The sequence below is a fragment of the Manis javanica genome, chromosome 1 (genome assembly GCF_040802235.1).
Source record: "Manis javanica isolate MJ-LG chromosome 1, MJ_LKY, whole genome shotgun sequence".
Taxonomy (NCBI): domain Eukaryota; kingdom Metazoa; phylum Chordata; class Mammalia; order Pholidota; family Manidae; genus Manis; species Manis javanica.
Window position 1 is genome coordinate 162,460,685 of NC_133156.1, and position 20,405 is coordinate 162,481,089.

The window sequence follows — 20,405 nt, forward strand, 5'->3', positions numbered from 1 at the left end:
GAGATGTACTTCACAAGCCACACATTGCCCATTTAAATTGTGCGATGCAATGACTTTTCACATATTCACAGAGTTGTGAACCCATCATCACAATTGGTAGGACATCGTCATTCCTCAGAGACTCACACCCCTTAGCCATCCCACCCCAATTCTCCCACTCACCCCCCACCCCCAGGCCCAGGCGCCACCAATCTACCTTCTCTCTTTCCAGACTTGTGTTTTCTGGGCATTCCATGGGAGTGGAATCATGCAACATTTGACTTTGTGACTGGCTTCTCTCATTATGTTTTTAAGACCTGGTTTTAGAGTAAATAGAAAATGCTTAAGTCCTTGGCATTGAGCATAGCAATGCTCAGTAAATACATATTGAATTGAAATAGATCATAAATATTTCCCTGAATCATCAGGAAAAAAGGGCAGTATTATACTCTATACTTGCTGCATTCTTTAAGAGCCCAGAATGTGAATGAGACCATTTTGAGTTTTTTTCTATTATAAACAGATGAAAACTAAAATGTGTACTTAAAGGTGTCCCAACTGCTGGAAACTTGGCTTTCTAGAGTGACTCATTCCTGGGGACTCCAGATAGTGGACATTTTACTATACTATGTGGTCACTCCATTCTGTATTTGTTTAATGTGCTCATTATCAAGAAAGGTACCCAATGCTATCAAACTTCATCCCATATATCTGTGACTCCTGATTCCTATCTCCTATCTCTGATGGTTAGTTAGTATGTCAGTAGGGTCTAACCCCTCCTAGGCCATCTCTTTTACTCCTTTATTTATGTACTTCTCCATCAGTGTTGAAAATTTAACATATTAGTGTAAGACCAGTGTTTGAACACAGTCTCTGTCTTCTAATACAGACAGACATTTGACCCTAATTTCCTACCTCGATGAGTAGTTTCTGTGGGACGAGTTTAAATCCCTTGCTGCATTTAAGATAGATCATGTAAATGACAGCTTTTGATTTACCAAACTTAGGGCAAGTAGGTAAAAACTTTATCAGTCTGAGAGGATTTGCCATTCCCAAAGCCATATTGAGTAGTTATTCCATGTTTATTCCTCAGGAAGGTTAAGTAGTGAGGGATCCATAATTACTAGAATTAGATATTTTCCTTTGTGGCAATTCTGAGCATTATTTTCATCAGTTTCTTAATGTTAGTCACATTGCACTCTCTCCTGAAATCACTCGAGTCGGCAGCTATTGTTCAGGTATTCCAAATCCCCAGGGCTCATGGTTTAGGCATGTCTCCAGCTTCAATGAATATAAATTAATTCTTTGCTTCCATGTTATCTTCTCCAAATTCCTAATTCTAATGTTGAATCTTCCCATCACCCAGAGCTCTCTGTTGGCAGTAGCAGCTGCTGGTCCCGGCCAAACTTAGGGTCTGTTGCCCTCCTAGGCCCCCACACCATCTGGGACATCCACGGTTTCAGGAACCCTCAGAAACTGTTCTCATAGATTGCACTGAGACCCCTCGACTCTCTGGAAGGCTTGTTATAAGTCTCCAGAGGGCTGCAGCTGCAGCTGCAGGAGGATGTCTGGCTTGTCCCACATTGCAGAGCCACCCCATTTCTCCCCTTTCCTGATTCCTCCAACCCCTTGCCTTTGTCTCCCACCCCCCACCTTGGTTGACAATTTTTCTGGTGCTGTTCTGTTTCCAGCTGATTAGAACTGGCAGACAGCCAGAAGCCTCAACCACCAAGAGCGGAAATTAAGTCTGGGGCAGGTTCCTCTTCAAGACTACGGGCTGACCCAGCACCTCACCATTTGCATGGATCTTCCTCATTCTTAGTATTTCATTGTGTTTGATTTCCGGGGCTGATGAGGGCTTGCGGTCCTGGGTGCAGTTCTCTACTCTGGCCACTATCTGGGCCGCTTCCAATTTTCTGTAGCCCTGCATCCTAATTAGAAAAAGCGGGAAAATCATATGTTGAGCTCCAAGGAAAGAAAATAGGACTCCAGTATATACCCACAATGCATCCATTCTTAATCTATTACTTTCAAGATGTAGTTGGTCACTTGGTTTGAGACCAGATGGTGCAAAAATTAGCATTCATCAGTTGCTACAATCTTTCAGAACAGTGATTTAGTAATATGTGTCAGGACTACTTAAAAACCCTTGGAATTGCTCATTCTTCTAGGAACTTATCCTAAAGACATCAACAGATGTGCACCAAAATTTGTGTGCAAGAATATCATACAGGATTTCTATATTGAGAAAGGTTGGAAACAGTCTAACTGTCCAAAATATTGCTAAATAAAATATGGTACATCAATCAAATGAAATAGTATATAACAAGTTGCATTTTTAAGCAATATTTTTAAAATTGAAATAGTATATAACAAGTTGCATTTTTAAGCAATATTTTTAAAATAAGAGCAATTTTAAAACTTTTGAAGAATCTTTTAAAAATAAGGATATATAAGTGAAAAATGGGACAGAACATTTTATGGAATAAAACAATCCTAATTTTGTAAAAAGAAAAAAATATTTGCATGTAGGCATGTTTAGGATGAACACAAAAACATTAAAAAGTTTTATCTTTGGGTGATAGAAATTACTGGTGATTCTAAAAAACTTTTTTGTATTTTTCAAATCTACAATGAATGTGCTCTTTTCCTAATCAGAGAAACAATTACTGTTATAAGAAATTAGGTCACAAAAAAGGCAAAAACAAACAAAACTACAGATTTAGGATATACGTTGCCTGTGCTTTTCCTTATGTGCTTCATCCCATCCTTTCTCATTGAGGTAGAATAAAGGGGAACTAACATTCATCATGCTAAGAATCTAATTCCTTCTGGTAACTCTGGAAGGTACATGTTTTTCCTACCTTAAACGTAAGGAAATAAAGTCACAGAACATGTGGGAAAACCAAGATGTGGGCAGAGGTCCACTGGTTCCAAAGGTGTGTTCTCATCTCTCTGCTGTCTCTGCTTACACTATTTTAAAGATGCATCTTATTCTGTATGTGAGCTTTTTATTTTATCAGAATAAACTCCTTTTTGGTAACAAAGATATTCTGCTTTTTACAAAATTCTCATTCTAGCTAACTTTCTCTAGCTAAGATTTTGCCTAAAGCATGTCAAACTTTTTGAGTAATTACATTAAAAAGATAGCCTACTTGGTTTGAATAAAATTGAGCAACTAAATGTTCAAACCAACTGGATACAGCATTTTTGCATGTGTCTTATTATTAGGTACAGTAATCATTAGAAACAAATGTCCACCACACATCTTAGAAAAGTTATAGTTCATAGTGATAAGGTTATAGAAGGTTGTCATCTCCCCGGGGCCTCGTTGATGATGCTTGTGACTGGTGGTGTTGGAATTTTACCTGTCGAGGTGAAGGCCTGACAGGTTGCAGGGGGCCCCAGGAGGGGCTGACCAGGCCTCTAATACTCCTACATATCATTCCCAAGACCAACGGATTGCAAAAACCACCTTTAACAAGCCATGTCACCTGGATTTGAGATATAACTTGTAATTATGTCATTCATGGATGCCACATTGCCATTTGTCTGCACCTTCAGTTAGTGAGCCTGTCACCATGGGACAATGACCTCTGTGTCCTACTAATCTGTTATGATAAGACCAAGGAGGAACTGAGCGTTCATGTCTGAGTTGGAAAAATCCAGCTTTGACCATTCACATTTTATGATAAGGAAGTGGGAGATCACAGACATTAAGTAGTTTGCCCAGGTCCTGCACGTTGAGCACACCAATCTCTCAGAGCTGTGCTGTTCAATACAACAGTATCAGGTTACTGCCACCTGTAGCTAATGAGCACTTGAGATGTGGCTAGTCCAGACTGGCTGTGCTGGAAGTGTAAACTCTTAAATTGGACTTTGAAGATGTAGTCTGTAAAAGGAATACAAAATAGCTTATTTACAATTTTTTATATTGATCACATATTAAATGATTATTTTGGGTGTACTGAGTGAAATAAAATACATTATTAAAACTCTTTTTACCCTTTTATTTTTAGCATTTTTTAATGTGGTTAGTAGAAAAGCTTAAATTTAAAATGTGATAGAAACCTTCTGTTTCTACTGGAGTGGTCACAGAACCTGTTTCTTCATCTGTAAAATGAAATTAACATTGAAAACACACGTAATGTGCCCAGGTCAGGGAGTATTCTAGAAACATTTGTGTTCCTTCCCCATCACATTTTCCCACCAGAACACACAAGTCTCCTGACTTGCACATACATGTCCAGAGACTCTGAAAGACCCATTGTTTCTCTAATTCCATCCAGATTCCTCTTCAGTAGAAGCATTATTTTAGTCATGTGTTATTTGAAATCTTATGGTGTACAGTTTGTAAATAGCAAGTCAGAAATTGGAAACTCGGGCCAAGATGCTGAAACTGCCTCGCCTAAAGCAGAGGCATTAGAGAATGCACCCATTCATAAACTTGCCACAGACGCTGCCACAGACTCCGGGAAAAAGACTGACATGTAGACAAGAAGTGCACACAGGTTATTCATTGCCGTTGAAGCTCACTGAGCATCAGTCTGGCTATGATATGAATTATTCATGGATTCCCCCATGGCACTCTTATGTTGAAGGTTGATGTCAGGGTAGGACCCGGACTCCCCTCTCTGATGCCTGTGCTGAGCAGCTGTGTACAAAGTCAACACTTATCCTAGAATCAGCTCTCCTCCAAGAGGTGGACCAGAGACTAGGAGGTGGACCACTACGATTAGGCTTCCTTGTCCAACTGCCAGAGATGGATGAATTCATCCAGCAGCCAGCCCAGTACTCCTGAGTGAAGTACTCAAGATAATTTATGAAATTGTTTTACGCTGCTCCTCTTTTCAAAAGAACTCATGGTGCTGTATAAGTGGCCTATTGATCAATTTACAAAACTGTCCTCTAATTTCACATTTTCAATGTCCCAGTTACGAATGACAAATTCATATGCTACAGGGCCCAGGCAGTTACAATGATGGAGAGTAAGGCAACAGGGAGTGGTGGGGACTGTTGCAAAGCAGGGAATGCCTACTCCATCTGCAGGGCAGCCTTTAGCAGACCCAAGCAGATGGTCGCCTTGTGAGAATGAGGCTATGGGGTTTTTACATCCTCTGATTTTTTGCAAGAAAGCAGATACCCAGATTTCAATGTGGAAATCCAACTTTAAAATTTGGGGACTAAATGAACCCTTTCTGGGTCCAATTCAACCTGGCTTTTTTATAATCTCTGATGTTGTTTGCTTTCCTATATAAATGGTAGACTTTCGTGGGAAGGGACTTCTATTTCTCCCCATTTTCTGTTTCATTCTCTTTCCCCCTCACTGCTCCTTGCATAGTGTACAGCACCAATATCAATAATGATTTCTAGCATTAGACATCAGTTTACTACCTTGATAGCCACTCCAGATTCTTCTTCTTCTCTTTAGTTTTTCCTACCTGGTCCTTTTTGTTTCTCAAAGTTCTCCTGACACCAAGAAAGAAGCATAAACAGGAGTCAGTAATGGCTCTTTTCTGACCACATACCCTTAGCCATGAGACAATATGGGTAAAGCCCCCTTTCCATGCTTTATCTTTTACATGCCAGGGCATGTAAAAAGCATTTTATACCATTCTCCAGCTAGGGCATTGCCCAGGTGGCAGGGCTTAGGAGAGAAGGGGTGAGGAATTCCAGGTTAGCTTCCAGAAGTCCTCTCTTTTGATTTAAGATAGTGCTAGAGCACTTAAAGGCACATGTGACCCATCTCCATTCATCCTTCACCGCACTCTCTCCCAGCCCTCCATGTGCCCACCATTTTTGAGAACCTTTCCCTTTCTGGCTTGTTCTGTGAGGGCCCCCTATAATGGCCTCCCCCAACCAGATACTTTGTCTTTGACAGCATGTTCAAAGGGCGCCAAGAAACCTAGGTATTTCTGCATAAGTCACAAACCTGGATGAAAGATTCAGTTAGGTAACTGGCTATTTTGAGGCTAATAGGCAGTTCATTTGTTTGGTGTTTATTTCTATAGTATTGAGAAAGGCACAAACCGATGTCTGTCCGTTCGAAGCAGATTCAGGCCCCTTCTTTATCGATGCTCTGCAGTCAAAATTTTGAGAACTACAATAGAGCTATAAAAGACGTTGAAGTGCTTTTTAAGGAATTGAAAGAAGACAGCTGTATTTTCAGGAAATGAACTGAGAAACACTCAGTGAAGCAACATTTGCTTCCACCTGTGCAAAACCCCAGACATACAGCCAGAAGTGTGTCATGTGGGTGCACACAGAGGCCACGCCGTGAGGGGACAGAGCACTGGTGGTGGCTGGGATCACTCTGGGTTCTGCCACAGTGCATCTACTTTACTGGTAAAAATACAGGAAGAAGAACTTCCTGTAAAATATTCTCACGTGGTAGATGAAACAAGTGATATAAAGTAAGAAGTTTTACTGGTGCTCGGAGAGATCCAGTACATGCATACATCCTTAAATTTTGTCCACCTAGTCTGGAAGTCTGTGGGACTCCCCTAGATTTCTGCAGCTAATGACACCAAGCCAGACATTTCAAAATCCTCTGTAGAGAATAGGGAAACAGTCTGATCCCCACTTTTGAGGATATGAGATGTTCAGAGACTGTGTTTTATATTTGAGGGCACACATCCTAGCCTCCATATTTTGTTTTGGGCAACACACACTGACTGACCTACGGTGTTGGGGATCTTGCAAACTGACTGTCTTCGGAGAGCGGACCCAAGGCTTGGAGCATGCTGCACTCTCCCAGTGATTGGGGTATACTTTTGTTGCCCCACATTTGTAACTGGGCTTCATCTAGCACCCTTGAGTTCTGTTTTAGGGCACACTACGTTTCCTGACACAGGTCCTCATGTCTTGATATTTGATATTTTGTATTCTGGGTGCATGTTGCTTTCCAATTCTGTAATTGGAGGTACAGTTTATAGCTTATGGAGTGTGGCAGATTGTTTTAGGCATCCCACACTCTCTGTAGGCACATCTCCAGGTGTATAGTGATTAGGGGCTGTAGCTCATTTTCTTTCAACTCCAGTTCCCAGGGAAGCTGCACTGGAGAAAGTGCCATATAGAAAACCCTAATCACATAACTTGGTGCTCAATGATAAAATCTAAATTCCCCCAAAGTGGGTATACTTCCCCCTGGCATCTGGTGCTCCATGTTTCTTGGCCTTGCTTCCTCTCCTGCCCACCCCATCTTCATGACAACTCAGGGGTAGGCGTTTGGAAAATCAGCCTCCCAGCCCCAGTCAGCTGGAGCAGACCAGGGCAGCTGGCTGGAGTTGGACCTTCATGGTACCTTCATCAGGCCCCACTGCTGATCACAGCTGAGTGACCCATGGGTGGGGTCTTGACCTGTGTTGAGCTAATCACCCTCCTTTCCTGGAATTTTAAAACTAGAAATGAGAGAAAGTAAGTGTTTTCCTAGTGGATGGCATTGTAACACAGGACTATGTAGACAGAGGCAGGTTTGCAGTCAGCTAGCAGAGTGAAGCCACACCGCAGGAGGTGCAGACTGACGGGGTGAGGGCAGCACCGGGCTTGGGTCTGGCTGTTCCCGAGGCTTATCTTCACCCCTGGTACCTTACAGCTTCTGACCTAGCAACCCTCCATACAATCCCTTTGCTGCTAAAGTTTGTTCTATTTGGGTCCTGCCACTTGCAGCCAAAGTTGTCCTGATTACAGCAATGCTGCTAACATAAACAAGTACACAGCAATTGCTTTTTATGTCGGGAGCATGTTCCTGAAGACTTTTTATAATTTATTCTGGATGGTAGTTCAGTTTTCCAGCCAAGATGGCACTGCCATAGACCATGTCTATAAACATGATATGTGACGTCCTTGGTCCTACTGCAGGACTGCCTTCCTTCCTTCCCTCCCTCCCTTCCCTCCCTCCCTTCCTCCTTTTCAAATTTGGATGTGGGGAAGGGGATTTTGGTGGTCATAAAAGATGTCCAAAAATTCTTCCAATTTCTTCCCCTCAAAAGACTTAAGATTTAGCTTTTACAAATACTGCCAACCAGTTTCTAAAGTAGTGCTATTCATTATCCTCTCAGCGGCAGTGTGGGAGATTTCTGGTATCATCAGTCTTCTTTGTTTTGGTCATTTTATACCATTCTCCAGTGGGTATGTACAGGCAGACCTCATTTTATTATGTTTTGCTTTATTGTGCTTCACAGGTATTGCATTTTCTACAAACTGAAGGTCTGTGGCAACCCTGCATTGAGCAAGTCTATTGGCACCATTTTTCCAGCAGCATTTGTTCACTTTGTGTCTCTGCTCACGTTTTGGGAATTCTCTCAATATTTCAAACTTTTCATTATTATTATATTTGCTGTGGTGACCCGTGATCAGTGGTCTTTGATGTTACTGTTGTTATTGTTTGGGGGTACTTGAAATTGTGCCTACATAAATCAGTGGACTTGATTGACAAAATTGTGTGTGCTCATTGCCCCCCTGACTGGCCATTTCCCCATCTCTCTCCTTCCCCTCTTTGGGCCTCCCTTTTTCCTGAGATACAACAGTATTGGCATTGTTAAGCCCTGCAACAGCCTGTGAGCACTCAAGTGGAAGAAGAAGCGTGTCTCTCACTTTAAATCAAAAGCTGGACATGATTGAGCTCCGTGAGGGAGGTTGTCAGAAGCCAAGATAGGTCCAAAGCTGGGCTTCTTGCAATAAACAGCCAAGCTGTGCATGCAAGGGAAAAGTTCTTGAGGGAAAGTGCATCTCCTGTGACCACATGAATGATAAGAAAGTGAAACAGCCTTTTTGTTAATATGGAGAAAGTTTTAGTTGTCTGGGTAGAAGATCAAACCAGCCACAATATTCTCTTAAGCGAAAACTTAATCTAGAGTAAGGCCCTAATTCTGTTCAATTCTCTGAAGGCTGACAGAGGTAAGGAAGCGGCAGGAGAAAAACGTGAAGTCAGCAGAGGTTGTTTCATGAGGTTTAAGGAAAGAAGCCGTCTCCATAACATCAAAGTGGAAGGTGAACCAGCAACTGCTGCATGTAGAAGCTGTAGCAAGTTATCCAGAAGATTGGGATAACTCATGAAGGTCTGCAGCCATCCTCAATGTTGATGGCTCCACTCGCCAAAAGATCATGACTCACTGAAATTCCAAATGGTGGTCAGCAGTCTTTAGCATAAAGTATTTTTTAATTAAGGCATGTACCTTGCTTTTTAGACATAATGCAGTTATGTATTTCCTAGAGTACAGTACACTATAAACATAACTTCTATAGGCACTTGGAAACCAAAACTTTGACTCACTTTATTGCAATATTCATTTGACTGCGGTGGTCTGGAACCAAACCCTCACTATCTTATAGGCATATCTGGAGTGGTGTCACATTATAATTGTACTTTGTATTTTCCTAATGATAAAGAGATTGAACACCTTTTCATATACTTATGGCCATTTGGATATAGTATTTCACGAACTGCCTGTTTAGTCTTTAGCCCATTTTCCTAGTGGGTTGACTGTCTCTTATTTATGGACTGATTGAGGTTCATTATATATTCTGGACATAAGTCCTTCATTGGATATGCACGGCACAAATGTCTTTTACCATATATAGCTTTCCTTTTCACACTTTTATCAGTAACTTTGGTGACAGTTTTTTTTAATCAAAAATAAAATGAAAAGAGGAACCTTTTGTTTTTTTCTTTTATAGCTGGTGCGTGCTTTATTTACTTTAAACAATCTGTGCCCCAAGGCCGTGAATTTGTTCTTTTAGGTTTGCTTCTAAAAGTTGCATTGTTTTATTGGCCTTAGTTAGGTCATATCTACCCTTTGATCCAATTCTATGTACTATCTTGTATGCCCCATATCTACTGCTCCTGATTACCATTCTAACTAGAAATACATTAGGTGGTTGAAGAGAGGAGATTGCCCAGGGAAAGAAGGTCCTATCTGTAAGCCACTGCATTTGGCTGAGAGTAACAAAAACTGGAAAAGCAGTGGTTTAAACAAAATAGGGCAGTGGTTCTCAACTTTTGCTGTACACTAGAATCATTTGAAAGCTTGAAAAAAACTGCATGCCCTGGCTGCACCCTGTATCAATTATATCAGAATCTTTTGAGGTGAGATCCAGGCAAAAATAATTTTTAAAGCTCCTCTTTAAAAAGGATTGAGTAAAACAGGTAGCTTAAGCTGAAACACTGACTAGGGGTTTTATTTTTCTTTAACACAACAAGAAATCTGGTGTTAAGCAATTCAAGGCTGGTGTTCACAAAGCATTAGGAACCCAGGTTTATCTCTATTAAACTCTGGGCGTTAATTTCTTTGTCCCTAAAATAACTGCCAAAGCCCCAGCCATCAGGTCCACATTCTACACAACAGGAAAAAGGAATAGCCAAGAGTAAATGCCGCACTTAGCAATTTCTAGTTAACTGTCAATGGCAAGAACTTCATCATATTGTCAACCCATATCTCCAAGGGAGACTGGGAAACGTATTTCTTAGTTGGGTACACTGCCATTCCAACAAAATTAGGGTTATGTTAGTAAAGAAGAGTGTATAATTGATGCTGGATAGGCAATTATCTGTTTCTGCCACAAGGGTGCTTGTTAAACAATAACCAACAGATGTCTGTTAGCAAGGGTTCCCTTCATAATCCTGGGACACCTTCAGTGTGTAGTGAAAGGAACATCTGTGCCATAAATCTAATTATAAATAAAACAAAAGTGTGTTTCCTACAAAGATCAAGATGTATTAAGTCTCCTTTTTTTTACATATGTCTTATTGAAAAAAAGATCTTCCACTTAGACATATTTCTCTTCTCAGACATTTTTATTGCATAAGGTCCCTTATGATTTAAAATCATATTTTCCTGAGTAGTGTGAGGAAAGAGAAGCAGGAATGTTCATGGTGTTTTTGAGGAAAAATATGCATGAGGTAATGTTGGTGAGGCAGGAAACTGGACTGCAGTGGCAGGCTTTGAGTGCCCAGCTGAGGGGCTTGGGTCCTCCCAAAGGAATGGCCCCTGGCCCCACCACTCCCCCGTCCTTCTCTCCAAAAAAGATGAACTTCTTGCTGCTGGATGTACCCCCGTTTGGGGTTCTAGTTGGTTTCAGTCCCTCATGAAGCCCAGATGGATCCCCTTTCCATGTTTAAGCCAGATTGCAGGGGATTCTGTAACACTTAGCCCGAAGTCCGAGGTCACCAGGGCTTGTCCTTAGGAGGAGGCAGGAGAAATGAGACAAATGCCCGTACACTTTACAAAAGGCAGACAGGAGTTGGCAGCTGACCCCAAGTAAGGCAGAGAAACGGAGAGGAGCGGGGGCTAAACCTGAGATTTCAGCGTCAGGCGCTGTGAGCAATACTATCCCTCAGCTGGGACGTGGGCAGATGTTTTTTGGAGAAAGATGATGAGTTAGGCTTGAGAAGGGGACAGGCAAGGGCACTGGTCCCTGACGATTCCGGAGGGGGTCCCCGCTGGGCCGGTTCTGCGTTGGCCGGGCCAGGGCGGTGGGACACTCGGTCTGGGCGTCCCCGGGGCCTCCCGCCCACCGGGTGCGTGGGGCTGAGGGGTGAGGCGGGGGGTGCAGCAGCCGGGGCGCCGCAGGGCAGGGGAGGGGCGGAGCCCAGACGCGCTGCCCCGTAGCGCCGGGGAGCCCAGTGTAGGACGGCCGGGCCCGGCCGACGGGACCCAGAGGGCGCTGCCCGAGCGCAGAACTGTCACATGTGGGGCCTGGTGGGTGCCGGAGAAGCCAGCTCACAGAGAACACCTGGATTCCCCTATCAACAGGGCCCCGGCAGGATTTGATGCTCTCGCAGTGGATGGAGTCCCTGCTGCTTACGTACCCAATTTGCCAGACGCGCCGCGGGACCGGAGGGCTGCCGGGAAGAGGAGGCTGCAGAAAGTGCAGCCCTCGGGGCTACTTTCTGCCCCGGGTGTGGCCGCCACAGCTCATCCCTACCACCGGCACTCTTTCCCTTAACCCTTTGTGTCTTAAATCGTGAGTGCTACTGAAGAGGGTATTGCACTAAAGTTCACAAAGACCCAGCCAGTCAGGAAAAGATGAGAGCTGAGAATGAGAAAGTGTGTCCCCAGTCTTCAGCATTCCCTTCCTAAAGGCTTCAAACTTTCCCCAAGTCCACCAGGGCCTTGATCCCATTCGCATCTGTCTTCCTCCAGCTCTAAGGACCAGCTTTTCCACAAAATGTCAAATGTAGGGGCCCCAGGTTTTAGGTAGCTCCCCCAGGGCGTTTAATAAGAATGGAAACGAATGCACGCAATAAACCTCATAACATCCTGCAAGGTGGCCAATGTAATATTTTACAGATGTGAAAACTGGGCTTCTACGAGTTAAGTATAACTAGGCCTAATAATATATTAATATAACACGCATAATATAACATACATGCTAATGTGCAACACATATATTATTAAAATATATGCTGCATATTCATATATAACATTCATTGAATGGAAAGTCTGGGATTCACAGCATGGGGAATATAGTCAGTAATATTGTAATATCTTTGTTGGTGACTGAAGGTAATTACACTTATCATGGTGGGTATTTTGTAATGCATGTAACTGTTGAATCACTCTGCTGTACAACTGAAACTAATGTAGTGTTGTATATCAACTATACTTCAACAAAAATAAAAACTTAAATTGTTTAAAACAAGGAAGTCTGGGATTCAAACTAAGTCTAAGGATCAGATCCATTGGTTCATATCAAGACAATGATAACTAAGAGGATTTAAAGAGGTTGGAGCCAAGGTCCACAAACCAGGTATGGCTAGAAAATGTGTTCTGTTTGGTCCTCCTGCTATTTTAAAACAGGGAAAATTAACATTAGAATCAGAATTTCAGTTTCTTCTGAGAAAACTGATCTGGCTACTCTGGGCCTCCATTCTTAGAAGGCAACAACTGTCCACAGCTCTGTAGCCACTGCTTCTTCAGACAAGCTGGGTGCTCTCCTTTTTGCCCAGCACCCACCACTCCCTACTGCCTCTCTGACTCGAGCACACAGCTCAGCTGTCATTTAAAATTGTGACTGAGCTGGAAATGTTCTTACCTCACCCCCCACCCCTTGTCACTCATTTTGATGACCTGTCTAGGCCTACTGGCCTGTGTCAGCCTTGATATAATGCCATGTCCTTTCCAGCGACATTCCCTCTTTTTATTTATTTTTCTACCTTTACTGAGGAATAATGGACAAATATGATTGCATATATTTAAAGTGTACAACATGATGACTTGATACACATATACACTGTAGAATGATTACCAACATCAAGATAATTATCAAAGGGAAAATCCTCAGACTGAAGTATAAGCCCTAACGAAGTGCTAACATCAGGCAACAAGGAATCACGAAGAAAAGTGTTTTTCATTAGGGGTCACCCCAGAGTCCCTAAAATCAAACCTATATACATACCTGCCTATTCTACATGCCCTCAATTTCAAGCTGGAAACTACTCATATTTTTTATGTGAAAAGTAAGTGTGTTTTTGTGTTTGTTTTGACCTTTTATGCCTGGCTTTTTTTTTTTTCCTTGCCATGTAATTTCATTGTACACATAGAATGGCCTGAAAATGTAAAACATCTCTGAGACAAAAAGGTGATGAAATGATGACCACTGGAGAGGAATAACTTCTCTATCTCTGCTTATGCAATTTAACACTGCCGAAAGAGCTGGAACAGTTTTGGGAGAGGCCGTTATTTTGCAAAATGTGCTTTCTGTTTCTTGGCCATGTGGAAGCCATGTTTGTACAGTAAGTTTTTTTTTGTAGAGAGCTGTTTTTGCAAGAGACACTCATTTACTGTTTTCACATTACTTATCCCATTGACAGCAAGATGAAATGCCATTAAAAGGTGAAAGTTACCAACTACAGCTCAGACACTGAGAGCTTCAATGTTAAAAAAAAGCAGACAAATCCTAAAAGGGACCAGTACCAACCCTGCACAATTCAAGCACCTGAGATAGACCACATGTTTTTGCTCTGTAGGATCCAAAGGTATTCTCCTGAGGTTATTTTCTTGCTTCCCTAGTGGATTAGGGGTGATCCATGGAGCTGCTTTTCCTTTGCTATTCATCTTTTTGACCATTCATTTATCTGTGGGTCAGTTAATCAATTTAAACACACTTATTAAACACTGGTCTGCCAGGCCTCATCCACACTTTCTTCTGGGCATGGATAATGTAAGAGCCCAGGGAGAGGGTATGGGGTGGGGTGGAGATTGGGGGAAAGAAAGGAAATAAGAGTTGTACTGATTGGTGAAAGGAATGTGCCAGCTCAGGAGACCTCAGGAAAAGGCTTGAGCTGGGCTGCAGCCTGACAACAGGTCAGGACATCCCACTCTCACCTGGTCCTGGGTCCTGGGGTGCAGCCTCACCTCACCCCTGCTGCTTCCTTCCTCTCTCATCACACCCCTTCTGCCCTGACTCCTCCACCCCCAGGTCAAGTGGAAAGACTCAGGATATTGAGTTCCAGTTTTAGTTGTCCCTTAGTCCATGATGTGACCTTGGCCAAGCCACTCTGCTGCTTTGGATGGTGGTTTCTTTTTACGTAAAACAAGACACTGGACCAGAGGTGCTTTAGGGTTCCTCCTAAACTCCTTGAATCCTCAATTCTAGGCTTATGATGTTAGCAGATTTTTCAACATTCCTATATAGCTATTTGCCCTGGAACAAGTGATGATAACTTGGCCTGTGTCACTTTCTAAGAAGAGCCAGTCTACTAAGAAAATGAATATTTGAAAACTTCCTATCACTGTGTTAAGTTTCTGCAAAATACCCTGGACTCCTTTTAGCCTTTGCAGTGGCTGGGAGGGGGAGGCCAGCATCAAGATTAAGGGCACAGACTCTGGCAGGTTACCTGGGCTGAATCCCAGCTCAGCTACTGCTTAGTTGCATGAATGTGGGCAAGATATTTAATGTTTCTTGTCTGAGTTTCCTCATGTGTAAAACAGGCAATCATGAGACTCTCAACCTTTTAGAGCTGTAGTGAAGTTGAAGTTCATCAGTATGTTCAGAGTTCTTGGTGTGATGCCTGGTAGCATGTAAATGCCTGGGAATGGTAGCTATATTTGCCATTATTTCATCATTATTTGCAATTACAGAAAAATAGCAGAGGCCTAGGGAGTTGTTAGAAACACCAAGCTGGCAAATCCAAAAGAGAATGCTCATAGGATGCAGCCCGTTATGGGGGAGACTGTGATTCATGAGCTAGCTCTCCGTTTTCTTTATCCTCAAATGTTTCTGATCTTAAAAAGAAAACCAGAAAGCCTTCATGGCACCATGCAAAGCGTAGCCCGAGCTCACTGTCTTTACTTACTCATCTTTGGCAAATGGCCTTGTAGCCTTTCGCTGACACTGCTCCGCTGAGATGGCCTTTGTGAGCATGTCCAGTGATCCAAGTAGTAAACCCCAGGGCGTCTACTTGCCCCTCATCCCTCCCCATCTGGCTGGCACCACCCAATCTTTCTCTTAAGTTTGAATGTTCATTTCTCAATCCTGCCAAAGAGCAACATCTCCGGATCTCTCAACAACTCCGATTCAGTAGAGTCCAAGCCAAAGTCATCTACTTGCACTGTAATCTCGGTTTGGAAGCTACCATCAGCCCCATTGTTGGGCTCAAAACCCCAATGACACTTTTGCCACCTCTTCTCAACCATCCCCTAAGTGGTAACCGATGAGCTCTTGCTCAGACCATCCCCCTCCCTCCCCTACCAACTGCTATGTCGGGGCTACCAGGAGGATTTCCTGACCTTCAGGTCTGACCAGTCCTTCTCAAGAACATCCAATGGTTCACATTATCTAATAAATAAAGTCCAAACTCCTTATGCTAGCCCCAAAGCATGCCCCCAGAACCCCCTCAAACTGACCCCAAACCCCAATCTTTCTGTGTACCCTCCTGTCTTGCTCTATTCCTGCCCTTCCCACACTCAAGATAATGAGAAGAGCTTTGTTCCAATTAGGTGTGCTGCCCAGTGCTTAGTGCCCAAAACACAGTAAGCCCTCAGTAAATATTTGTTGAATGGAAAGAAATATGATATACTGCCGAACAGCAACTATGGCACATTCACAAGAAGCTTCCTAAATATTTGTTCTTCTTGGCAAAGGCTAAGATGATGACTTCTCCTTTAATGCTTGGAACACAAAGAAATTGGCACAGGTACTTTCATCACAGGGGTGAAGCTTTCACTTGAAAGGAGAAATTACTGCAGGTTGCTGGGCAGAGGGCATTTTCTTAATTACAAAAACATTTGACAGTGTAATGTCCCTGTATAGGACAGCAATGAAACGATAAATTATAAGGACCATTGTATGATTAGAGGGAGCATTCTTTTCTGTTTTTACTCTTAGCAGTTTCTAATAAGAACTCAATTCTCATTTAAGGCAAGTCCTTTTGGACACTTTCCCAATACAATTCCAATTTATTTTTCCATTAGCTGAGAGCAGTCTTATATTTTTTTGTTATAAGCTCACCCACCCTGCTAAGAAGTTTCAGAGTCCAGCTCCTCAATACTGCTGAATATCACCCTCTCTGTTACTGCTGAGTGGAGACACAAATGTGGCCAGTGAAATTGGATTCAGGTAGGAAAATTAGAGAACTGACTTGAAAATAATATCACACAGGCAAGTGCTGAGATGCAAGAGGATTTATCTGTGTGATCTCATGTTCCAGGTGTTGGGGAAAATGAATGGAAAGGGGAAATTATGATCATCATTATTAGAAATAGATCATCTTTGCCCTTTATATGACGTTTTGGAATCTGTATATCGGTAAGTCACCCATTCATCACACCTTGGTCCTGTTGGCTCTCTGGCTGCCTTGATGATGGTTCAGCAGCTTGACATTTCTTTTCTTTCAATCCAAGCCCATTTGTCTTAAATTCAAGTTTCAAAATGAAAATACATATAATCACCTACTTCTTTTTTCAACGAATGGGGGTAGGAGTGTGGGATAATAGAGCACATAATATAAACCATGGATAATCTAAAAAGCATGTGTGTCTTTGATTTCTGAATGAGCTAGGTTTTGAATTTTAATCTGCATATGTGATCTTAAAAGAGCTCACTGCCCTTCACAAAAACAATCAAGTGTCTCTGTCCTGCCAGCAGCAGACACTCCTGTCATTCCCTAAGGGCAATGCAGCAACAGCCAGCCAGTGCCTCCACTGCTCTGGCTCTGCTTTTCCCTCCACCTGCTACTTCTCACCCTTCATGGACTCATTGCTGCTCTGCTTTCCTCTCTACCTTTTGGCTTCCTCGTTGCTCTATGACATCTGCCTACTTCATGCTTTCTTTCTGCTTCTGCCCTGACACAGCATGAGACTGCATGTCTTCATTTCAAGCACCTTTACAGAAGAGATTTGAGGAATTCTGTTGGTTCCAGTCCAGGTTAAATCAGCCTTCCAGGGCAAGGTACAAGTATCAGGGCCCTGTATTCTGGAACACTGTAAATGGCTAGCCATCTTGGAGTCAGCCATCTCATTGTTGTGAATCAGAACTTTTGGTATCTACCTATCTGGATATCTGTGTATCACTTGATTAGTAAGAGGAAAAGGACAACTCAATACATTTACCTTGCTTGGTGTGCAAATGCTTTAGATAACTTGGAGTCCTTAGGAGGAAAACCAACAGGAGCAAAAGGTTCTCAGTGAAGAAAGGATGGAGCCACTATTTCGTTGGTGAAAGAGGTCAATATCAGGAAAGGTAGGCTGGCCAGCTGGAAAAAGGCTCAAGGCTATGAACCAGGCCTTGGGGCCAGAGGAAACGAAACAGGAACCCAACTGACATAAGACTTGAGTTCCTCCAGAATGAGGCCTTTGTGTTTGTAACTCAGCTGTGTTCAGGATTTTTGCAACTCTCTTCAAATTGTTCTCTTGCCCCCTAACCTGGGAAGGACTGCTGATGTCTCCCTTGCCCTCAGGATAAGATCTGTATGTTCCTCCTTCATTCCCTTCCCATGCAGAACCAGAGGCAGGTCACCCTCACAATGTATATCCTCAATAAGCACCGTTAAGGGTACAAAGCAAACTCCTGTCCAAAGACTTTTTAGAGAATTAAAAAATAAATAAATTTTGCAAAGCAGATTGTCTTGGAATGTTCTATTGATACTTCCATACACCAAGATTTTATATTCAGAGGAAGTCTTGATTTCTTGTGCTGTTTCTACCTTCCTAAACTCCTTAGATAGAGGCTGACTTGAATCCTGGAAGATTCTTTTCTCTAAAGAGACACCTTAGTTCTCACAGTAGTTCATTTCTGATGTCATCTGGCATTTTCAGTTGCATCTGGGATGCTAATATTAGAGCATTCATTAACTGACAAGAACTCTCTTTTCTCTATTCTCCTTTATTTTAAGACTTCTGATTTTTATCCTAGACCAGTGTAAAACTTATAGTAGGAAGCAAAACCATAGTAATGAGCAAATATTTATGAAGTACCTCTAGTAGGGGTATGTAACTGGGGCATATTGTAGCAGTAAATGTTTGTTTCATGATCAGAAGACCCCCTTTATTTTCATTCAGGTAAAAATATTACAACACCTCTCTAGCTGGTATCAGGATTTAAGGACTCCTCTGCCCTTGAATATTTGTGTTATAACATTGCTTTTCTATTCAGAAATCTCCAGTGCTTTCCTCTTTCCAGAGTCTGAGGTCCAAACTCTCCTGTACAGTTGCCACAACCTGTCAGATTTCTCTTGATGCCTCTGTTCACTCCTTCCTGCCATGTGTCTCGGACACTGAGGGTACACTGCTCTCTCTGAGGGTGTGCTCCTTCTCTTGTCATGGTGATTTCCTTTTCCCCCCTGTACCTGTCCAAATCTCACACTTGTTCCTCAAGGCTCAGAGCAAGTACGTCCTCTTCCCCAAGTCCTCCTTCATTCTGTCAATAAACACTTGCAGAGTGGCTCCTGAGGGCCTGCCATACATTGATGAATAAGATGGTCTCTGCACTCAAGCTGTGTAACAGCTGACTGAATGAGGCAGTTAAGTCAGCAGATGATTACACCAGTGCTGACCAGCTTTTTCACTTAAGAAAACATAAAGAAAATGATAATATCCATTATGGACTCCAAGTGATTTGTAAGGTTCCAGCTGCCCCAGATCTGAACCAGCCACTCCAAAGGACTAGAGGTAGAATCTTGCCCTTCTAACACCAGCTTGGAAATGCAGAGTGATGCTTCCATGTGATAAATTCACTGGTAGGAGTAGGGACGAAGTGCCATGGGTCCCTCTCCTAGGCTTAGGGAAAGGGAAGGCTTCCTGGGGAAGTGGCATCAAGCTGAATCTTGAAGGGTTTTATCTAACCAAAGAGGGCAATGGGGTGGGAATTGGGAGTTGCCAGAGGCAACTGCATGGGCCACTTTGGGAAGGAAGGGGGTGGCTCAGGATGGCATGGCTCAGCTGAAGGGACAGAGGCTAGAATGTGGCTCTCATGGCAAGCAGGGTCTTGGGGGTTCCTTCAATCAGACTGTGAACTCCTTGAGGGGCTGAGACCACATTTTGCAATTCCACATCTTTTAAACTGCTGATCACATAAGGACCCAGTCCAGCATCATTGTTTGATGGGAATGTCTTTCTCTACTAGGGACAGTGTCATGATGGCTTCCATGAGACTTGTGAACAGTCATTTATGAGAGCAGTGGGAATATGAAAGGTGTTTTCTAGAGTGTGTATGAGTCCCACTGGAGCAGAAAGACATGGCAGGCTTGGCATGCTCCATTCCCTTATGTTTCCAGGACAAACTTCTGCTTCTGTGTTAAAGAATGCTTACCATAGTTTTTATGTGGACACAGGGTTGGCTATTTCCTCATCGCCCCTAGCCTCACACTCTGCTGCTGCCTTTCTAGCCTCTGCTTTGTGATGCCAGAGCTGGGAGTGAGCCCGGTGCAGTTGCTGGGCTTCCTGGGGCTGACTTTCTGTTAGTGTCTGCCAATGGGAGGCACTGGCTGGAGATTAGAAGACAGAGGAAGGAGAGAAGCTTCCTGTTTCTGCCTCCAAGTGTGGCAGTTGTTGGAGGCCGCAGAAACAGCTGCAGGAGCAGTGGGGGTAGGGTAATTCCTGTCTCACCACCCAGGCAGAGGCAGCATCTTTTCGGTATCCAGAGCTAATAGCAACAGCTCTCCAATAGTGCATCAGCATTTGCAATCTCCAGGTATCCACCCCAGCAGCATTAGCATCCTCTGATCCTTGGGTATCCATCCAGCTTCCCTTTGTTCTTCACTTTCTTTCTTTCTTCAGTCAATCCTTCCAGCAGCATTGCAAAAAATCTCCTGTATAATATTCCCTCTGTCCAAAATACCTAGAATAGTTCTCCTCTAACCCCCTTCTCTCTTTTTGACTGGTCCCTGGCTGGTAGACACCTAACTTGTAGGGGTGTGTTTATAACTCCAAATGGCTTAATGTCTGGCCACCGTGATCCGGGTGTATTAGTCGAGTGAAGATTTTTAT